The sequence below is a fragment of the Mirounga leonina genome, unplaced genomic scaffold, assembly GCF_011800145.1.
Source record: "Mirounga leonina isolate KUSES-001 unplaced genomic scaffold, KU_Mleo_1.0 Mir_175, whole genome shotgun sequence".
NCBI classification, from domain to species: Eukaryota; Metazoa; Chordata; class Mammalia; order Carnivora; family Phocidae; genus Mirounga; species Mirounga leonina.
In genome coordinates this window covers 8,518,614-8,527,561 of record NW_023270453.1, presented here as the reverse complement: position 1 = coordinate 8,527,561, position 8,948 = coordinate 8,518,614, and the positions used below count along the sequence as shown (strand labels likewise).

The 8,948-nt window shown below is 47.9% G+C and overlaps 1 protein-coding gene across 6 annotated transcripts in view; it reads right to left on the bottom strand.

Moving 5' to 3' along the window:
• Window positions 1-8,948, bottom strand: part of FRMD4A (FERM domain containing 4A) — a 310,088-nt gene that overhangs the window by 203,846 nt on the left and 97,294 nt on the right. The window contains exon 1 of one of the 6 annotated variants that reach the window (XM_035021601.1): window positions 8,749-8,917. The exons of the other annotated variants lie outside the window; for them this stretch is intronic. The gene's annotated coding sequence lies outside the window, so the exon portion shown is untranslated. Of the gene's footprint in view, window positions 1-8,748; window positions 8,918-8,948 lie in introns of those variants that run through there. 6 annotated transcript variants of the gene reach the window in all.

Below are 8,948 nucleotides of genomic sequence, written 5' to 3'. Positions count from 1 at the left end.
GCTGTGAGGACGCTTTGGGCGAATAAAGGAGGGAGAGACGCTCTGCTTGGAGGAAAACGAGAAGGTAGCATTGGAGGTTTGAATTCAACAATGAGCAGGGGTGTCCCCAGCACAGGAGGGATGGGAGGGGCTGCTCAATCCCCAGGATGAGCGTTTGCAAGAGGCTGACATGCAGAAAAGGCCAAATGTGCTTGGGGAAAGGCAAGGGGGGTGTGGCTGTGTACAAGAGACTACACGTTTGTGCTGCTTCCCCAAGCACCGCTCCCCCCCCCAAGAAAGTCTTGTGTTAAGTCCTAACCTGCAAGTGGTGGTTTCTTGAGGTGGGGCCTCTGGGAGGCGATGAGGTCATGGCGTGGAGCCCTCGGGATGGGATTCGTGCCCTTATGAAAGAGAGCCCGGAGAGCTCCCTCCTCCCTTCTGCCTTGTGAGGACAAGTGTGAAGACAGCCATCTATGAACCAGGACGCAGGCCCTCACCGGACACTTCCCAGCCTCCAGAACTATGAGAAGTAAATGTCTGTCGTTTATTAAGTTCCCCAGCCTATGCTGTTTTGTGGCAACCCAAACAGCCTGACACAGTGTGTCAGAGTTAGTGTAAGAAAAGAAGTTTAAGAAATGAGGAGCTGCCAGGTCGTGCTGGGTCCCTCTAGTCCATATTAAGTCCTGTGGGTTATAGGAAATGAAGGCGGGAGGGGGGCAACGAGGCTGGGGAGGGGATGTGCGTGCACTGCACATACGTGTGTGTACGTGTGTGTGTGTGTGTGTGTGTGTGTGTGGCAGGAAGGCGGCAAGGGGGTAAGCTGTGATGATCTTATAACCACCCAGGAAAGAATGGGGAGGTGCTGAACTATGAATGGGCACCTCACCCCAAAGGAATTTGGGAAGGAAACATAGGAGCAAGGTGTTAGAGAAATTCATTGTAAAGGCTTGAAGAGCTTAATCCCAGTCATGCAACCAAGAGGAAGAGCGAGGCGGACAAGTGACTCGCTGACCACAGGACAATGGTTGTTGAGCCTGGGAGGAGGAGGAAGAGAGGTCCCCAGACCACCACCGGTCAGAGTAGTCAGAGGTGAGACACGGCACCGCCTTCGCTAATGCGGGAGTACTGTCAGGGGTGCTCCTTTGAGGGGTCACATTGTGAGAAAATTGATAAATAGCCCAATGGACAACTGGCCATTTCAAAGCCCATCTGACGGGCAGCCTCCCTCCCTCAGTGAGGGTCTGAAGAGAAGGGCAAGAGCGAAGGCTATGCACTGTTCTCATGCTCGCCTCCCTGTCACTGTCACGGGGAAACTGCAGGAACCCGAGCATCCTCACTCCCACCTGTCTTCCATGCTAATAAGCACGTGTGCTCACATACTGACATTTTTTCCATTTCCAATGTGAAACCGAAAACAAGACAAAACTCAAGAGTTTATGGGATTTTTCCGTTGGGTTTTGTCAGTTCCCTAAAAGTGTGGTCAGTCCTGTTGGCAAGAGGAAAAGAAGAATCTAGCTGTATAAGGAAGAAACAAACAAAAAACCCCCCTGTGGTTTGGATATTCTTTGAGTATCTGGATATCTTTCCAAGTTGGAAGTTCTAGATCTCTCTATCTAAAGAGTATAAAATCTCTATTGGCTAAGTTGCAACCTTAGCAACAGGGGGGCAGACAAACCACACTGCGCAGGGACAAAGAAACCATATTTTCCACAAGAAAGAAAGAAGGAACCACAAACAAGTGTCAGTTTATATTTTCTCCAGAAAATGACTGGCTCACTCCACCCTGTCCAGGCAAACTATTGCCGTAAACTGTCCCTGAGGGTTCATCTAAAATAGATCCTTGTCCTGCATACGGCTATTCTGTGCCTGTTTAATCTGTCTCCAGAAGATGGACCATCTCTCATTCTGATTTATTTTATCTAACACCAAGAAGGTTATTAAGTGCTTAAATAATTTCCGATGTTGTTATGCAAATCGGTATGTTGATTGCTCATGCTACAGAGAAACTCAGTATTTCCAGAGTTGTCAGGCGGTGGGTGCAATGAGAAAAACCTCCCACAAGCATCTAGGACACTCAGCTTCTAGGCTTGTTTCTGCTACTAACTCTCTGCAGTAATTACCTGAGTTTAACATAAATAAGTGAATAGAAGCTGAAAATCTTCCTAATAATGGCAGCGAATGGGAAGTAATCAAAGAACGTTACCCAGCGATTGATTTTTGCCTCTGTTGTGAAGAAGATGGCATTACCATGGATTGGCATAACCTTCGTAATGCTTGTTTTGATTCTAGCATTCTTTTCCAAGAGAAAAGCCCTCCCTTATCATTTTTTAAAACTGAAGAACTCAAATGCTCTCTCTGCTTTTCAGTGTAAAAGCAAAATCATCTCTTCTTCTCTTCCTTCCCCTCCCCCAACCAATCCTCCCCTTATTAGCGTTCCAGGACTCACTGGAGTCTCAGGGATGCGGACGCATGCGGAAGGATGCCCACAAGTCTTTTCCATCAATACAAGAGGACTGCTGGGGGATGCCTTTACCTGCAGAAGTCTTTCTGGGAGACCACATGACACAGAGTATCAGAGCGAACAGTTGTTTCCCTTATGCTACTTTCTCTTTATAAAATGCATCTCAGGATTGGAGGTGAGGAGGCACCACTTCCTTGAGTCGTGTCTCCATGGCCAGTGGCCTCTCACACCCCACTGTGTGTCCCTGCAGTTAGCCGTGCTGAGCCTTCCGGTGGCATAATCAAGTCACACTGGAAGGTGGAGGGGAGGACGCAAAGACAACATCACTTGTTCTAAGAGTCTCTCATATTTTTGTGCTAGGTGTTTCACGGATGGTGTCTCACTGGCCCTTCTGAATGTAACTTTTCTTGTCAATGAAAAAAACTGAAGCTCCGAGAGATTCAGTGATGCAGTCATTCGCCCGAGGCCTCGGAGCTAGCAGGAGGCAGAACCGGGAATCCGAGCCACACGAGATGATGCTACGGTTCCACTCTCTGTCCACAGTACTTGCACGCCCCATCTAAGTCCTTGCCAGGAGATGGGGACTCCAGGCTTGGTGCTGTGACTGAGGCCTTGGCGAGGTCCCTGAGCATCTGTAAGCCTCTCTTCCTCTGTTAAAATGACCTACATGCCCCTTCTCATTCCTAGAACTCCATCCATCTGAAATCTTTGACTTGACTGATAATCCCCAAATCCCTTCTGTGCGTGGTTCACAGCCTGCACGGAACATTCAGCGTGATGTCAGCCCCCCACTACCCTACTGGGTTCGAGGCCTCTGCCCTCCAGCCAAGACCTGCAGGCTACATCTGCGCCACTGGTCAATCTGCAGTTACTCGGTTACAAAACACTCGACCATCCCAATAAAAGGGGATTGAGAAGGCAGAACACTGCTCTCCATTGTGTTCAGCTCCAATCTGGTTCTTGTCCTCACCCTCTCCTCTCTTCTGCTCTCTCTCGCTCGCTCTCTCTGAGACAGTGAAATGAGTATCTGATATTTATTGGGGGTAGCCAGTGGGAGCAGAGGAATGGGTAAGCCAGCACTGCATTCCCCAGCTCAGTGTGTAGGTACACCACCCAGCTCCAGATGGCTCCACACTATTCGGTTTCCTAGTTTGGGTTTATCACATCTATACACTTGTTCACAGGCGTGTGGTGAGAGCATAATTGTGCATTTTATGGTTATGAATGGCACAGCCTGGCAACTCTCTGATCATCATTTCCATTCGCTGTCATGCATTATCAATCTAATTCCCCATTACACGCCTTTTTTTTCATGCATTCTTCCTACAGCAAGGACAAAGAAAGGCAAAAGCCCTGCAAAGAAGACTGAATCACGAGAAGAACAGGCTAGTCTTGATGGAAACTGCGGAGCTATCGCCTTAAGTTTGGGAGGGATAGCTTTTGGCTAATTTGAAGTGAAAATTATTATTAGAAGGTTTAGAGTTTTTCATCCATACCGAGACTTCTGGCCCTAAGGTCAGCAAGGCCACACCACAGTATAGACTAAGACAAGGTAGACACCGGATGACTTCACAGGGTACATCTCACTTTAGGCCATGGGGTGTTCTAAAGATGCCTAACTATATCCATGCGGGAGCATGGTATGATAAAGTCACTCGGTGACTTACTTATTCCGGTAGGATACTGTGTGCCCATCACGATCAGGGACTTCAATGCAGTGAACATTAAGTGAACACGAAGTATGTAGTAACCATGGGCTGGCAAGGAATTTCTAGTAAGAGGGAGACCAGAAGACCCAAGTGGATGTAGTCAGAGTTTAGGGGGGAGAGTGTGTATGTACAGATATTCTCCACCATGGACAACTAGTTTCTTCTTGTATTGCATCATGGAATGGCCAGGGTTCCAAGTTTAAAAGAAAAAACCAGAAACCACCACAGATGATAGAGATCTAGCGTAACAAGCTAGATCCTAGATTCTCTATGTCTGAATGAGAGTTAGCTATGCCCGTGTGTACTCATTCAGTTCAGACCAAGGCTACCAGCCTTGATTTTTATTTGGTTATTTTCCTTGATTCTTATTTGGTAGTAATAAGGCCACGGAGCTGAACCAGATCCCTTATATCCTTCATATTCCTTCCAATAATCATAGTCTTTATTCTTGGCAGTAATTTCCATCTTCAAAGGGAAAAGCATTTCTCTTTGGGGGAAAATACCTAACTTCCACTGATACAGTTAAGAACTGAACACACACGGGGCGCCTGGGTGGCTCAGTTGGTTAAGTGGCTGCCTTTGGCTCAGGTCATGATCCCAGGGCCCTGGGATCGAGCCCCACATCGGGCTCCCTGCTCAGCGGGGAGCCTGCTTCTCCCTCTCCCTCTGCTGCTCCCCCTACTTGTGCTCTCTCTCTGTCAAATAAATAAATAAAATCTCTAAAAAAAAAGAACTGAACACACATACACACACTCATGCACAAACTCAGTAGCACCCCAAATAAGCATTAATGTGATTCACTAAATAGGAGCAACACCTCTGATCATCTTCTGTGAGAGGAAGAGAGGCATAACGATCGATACTTTTAGGATGATGCTTCTAGGGGTGGAACTGACTGCCATAAATGTAAGGGTGTGTCTAAATTATTCCTTATAAGAGAAAGACATGCTGATCTCTTGGGACACAGGAAAAGGGTGGGAGCTGATGGGTTTGGGGAACCAGAGGAAACTGCTGTGGAGAGAATTTTTGACAAGCTGGATTTATGCTGATTCAGAAAACTTCTTGCAGGATGCGGTAGTGAAACCAGCAGGCCTGTGTGTGCAGTGGGGAGCCTGAAGCCCAGAGCTCCAAGAACTACTGTTCCAGCTTTTCAGATGAGACGTCTTGGGAAAAACAACAAAGGGAAATACTACAGACATACTAGAGTCTGATTAGGGCTCAAATGAACACAAGGTAAAATACTCAGATCCCACCATTCCTCAACAGTGCCCACTTTGCCCCAGATTCTTTATGGTCCTGCTTTTGCTTACTGTAGGACAAGTTCAAGTATCTGTGTATCCTATGCAACTGATGGAATGGTCCCTGTTACTCCTTTTCTCACTTCAACTCCAATATTGCCTTTTGTTGCTTTCATCACATTTCAGAGAGAGATGGACAGCAAAGAATTAGAAGCGGGAAGGTGGAGTACACAGACCCCCACCATGTCCTGGGGAGGTCATGAGGGGATGTGAGCCTGAGGCACCTTTGCTCAAGGGGACTACAGTTTTGGGTAATTTAGATCAGAAGAACCATTGGAAGATCTTTATCCCAAGGCTTATGCTCCTTTGAGGTCCCAGAAATCATCTCTAATGGAGGTGCTGGGATTTTCACTATGAGTAAACCTAAACAGAGAACTGCCACACATTTTATTGACACATCGGGTGGCACTAGAAAATAAAAGATGTGAACAGAAGTCATCACTGGATCTGGACTTATCCATTCTGCTACTGTGTGGTGAGTGGATGACATAACTTCAAGAGCTCTTTAACCGTGATCATGGTCTACTTCTCATTTTGACATATTAAACTAGAAATTCTCCAGAAACTGCACTGTTCCTTCCTTTTAAAAAAAGTATTTATATGCAAAATTATCTAAGAACAATGCTTTAGATTTGGAATCATTTGTTCTTTGAGTATCAGGCTACACGCAACCTTTCTAACAGACAAGTGTATGGCCCGGGAGTAGAAATGTAAGTATCTTACACACGCACGCACACACGCACCAATAACGTGAACACAAGTGGTACACGTATGCAGTAAAGTCAGTAGTGATCTCCTGCGGAGGGGGTCTCACTCCTCCCCACACTTACGGAAGCACCCAGGTGCCCAGCAGGTCCCTCATACAAGATTTCCCGCATCTTCATCTCTTCACTGCCTTTCCCATCACAAACCCATCACACTTTTCCCTCGACTCATCAAAGTTGATTCTAGAGCCGCTTCCTGCACGAACGCTGGCATATCCACTACAGAGCCTTCTCCCAAGTTCCAGAACCCAAGCAAGGACTCATTGTTCTTGGCTTGTTCTCTGACCTCAGCCCGTGACTTTGTTGTTCCAATAAAACTGAGCACTGTACACATCTGGGGTGCACTTCTCATGGATTATGAAATCGGTGACTAACCGAACCTCAAGGGGTCTCAGTTTCCCCAACGACAAGATAATGCTAATGGCACTAGCCACCTGCCAGGCTATCCGGGGACTTGGCAACAGCGTCTACAAATCACCAAGAGGCCCTATGCCATAAATAACAAGTCTTATTAATAAAAGTAGTTCAAGACAAGTGCCAAAGAGAATATAGCTCTGCCAGCGGCAGATCACACTTGGTCAGAACAAAAGAGGGTGGAGGGATTCTCTGATGCTCATTTCTCTTAACAGTGCCTCCCTTTAATACAAGAAGACTTTAATCTTTCTTTTTTTTTTTTTCTTTCTAAAAGGTTACTTCTACCCATGCAACTTTGCGCATCAGGCAAAACTTCATTCCAAGTTATCAGGAGGCAACATTCTATTCACTGGCAGGACAATATAGTATTGATTCCAAAGCACGTCCAAATATTGCTTCCAATTACATTAACCACTCAGGTTGTGGCTACTTAACCACTCAGGACCAAATGGATTCCGATCTATTTGCTGTATGACCCTCATTCCTGTTGTGCCTGAAAGAAATCCAGATTTCATTTCCAGCAGCATGATTCTCTCAGCCAACAGAAGTGGCTCAGCCTCTGGTACTCTGGGTTGCAGGAGCTAAGGGACACTTTGAGAATCAAAATCAGGTTTCTGCTGATCTGAGGGTTTGTCCTTCTGGCCTTGTCCAAGTCAGACTCCAAAGAAATGGGGTCAGATGCTCTGAATGAACATGAAACAATGAAAAGCCCAGAAACAAAACCGTGAAATGTGTCCTCCCTTGTCTCCTTAACCCCCACACTTTTGTCGCATATTTTCAAGATGGCACACACAGCTAACTTCCAGTAAGTGTAAGGTAGAGATTTTTGCATCCAATTCCTGAGGTATTTCCCCAGGGCTGGCAGTGGCTTCCCTGGATGAAGTCAGAAGTTGGCTCCTGGCTCTCTGGCTGGTGCTTTCCCACACCTGGCAGTCACGCTTTTGGAAAAGGACAAGACTTAGGGGATGCTGAGCCGGAAGGGGTGTCTAAGCAGCTGCTCAAAACCCAATCAGGTAAACGCAGATCAAGTCAACCTGACCAGGGGTCTAAAAATACACTGGAAGCTACTCCCATACTGAAGAGGCCGTCAGCACTGAAGAGCTCAGATTTAGAAATGTGCCTGCCTTAGGTGTTCTGAGAATCCCTTTCATGCGAGGCGGTGCGGATTCAAACTGCAAGACGCCAGAAGAGAAGAGCGGCAGCCTCTATAGGGATGTTCCATTCATAGGGGAGAGAGAGAGCCTCATCCATTCATGGTGGGGTCAGGGAGTCCTTCGCCGGCACTGGATCCCCCGGCTCAGCAAGCTGAGCTGCCGGCAGCCGGGCATGGCTGCATCATTCAGAATGAGCATGTCTATTAGGAAACCACCGCCAGCGCTATTATTAGAGCGGCCACCCCTCGGAAATGTTGCAGAATTTGCTTGAATCTACTGAGCGGTTACTCTGCTCACAAGGTATTGGAGAAAGGCACCGGGCTCCTGATTACACAGGGGCGGCCCACACGGCTTTCAGAGTGCAGGACTGGTTAATCTTCTCTAAAGGCAATAGGCACAAACGTGTGGGCATCTGTCTGCAACACAGAAGCAACGCGTTTGGTCATTTTTAAATGACCACGTACTAAAGGTTTCCTCCTGTTCTCCTCCTCCCCCTTTCTCTATGCATCAAACTTGCTGCAGCCATTTGGAGTGTAAAAGAGCAGTGTATTTTAGCAGGATCATCTGCCTGCTTCCTGCCACCCTCGGGCACCCAAACGACAGGACTCCCCTGTCACTTCCATAAAAATGCTTTTTCTTAAAAAACAACAACAACAACAACAAATCCCACCCAGGGCGGCTTTCTGCAATGTCCTTTCCTTTCTCCCTGGGTAAATTCAGACAGTGTGAGGTTGAGATGCCAGAGAAAGTGTATGGGGGGAGGGGGCGGGGAGCAGAAGGGAGTGTAGTAGGTGCCGCACGTGGGGTTTGCACTGAAAAAATGTCACATCCACGACATTAAATACTCTACGCTTCCAGTAAAGAAGTGTCATGTCCCCTTCACCGGCCCAGCATTTAAAAATGGACACACAAGTGCGGCATAATCAGCCGCCTCCCAGCAGTCGCGGCTGCGAAACAAAGACACATTACCTTTTATTTGTTGCGCTTCGCTCGGAGCCGAGGAACTTCAGGTTTGCAGCGGCGGATCCACCGAAACGGGCGTCCCATTCGCCCCGGGGTGCGCAGGCCCGTGGCCTAGCAGGCGGCATCCGCGCCCGGCGCCTCCGCCTCCTCCGCGGCGCCCGCAGCCGCCCCGCCGGGTCCCGGCGCGCCCCCGCCCCCGCCGCCGC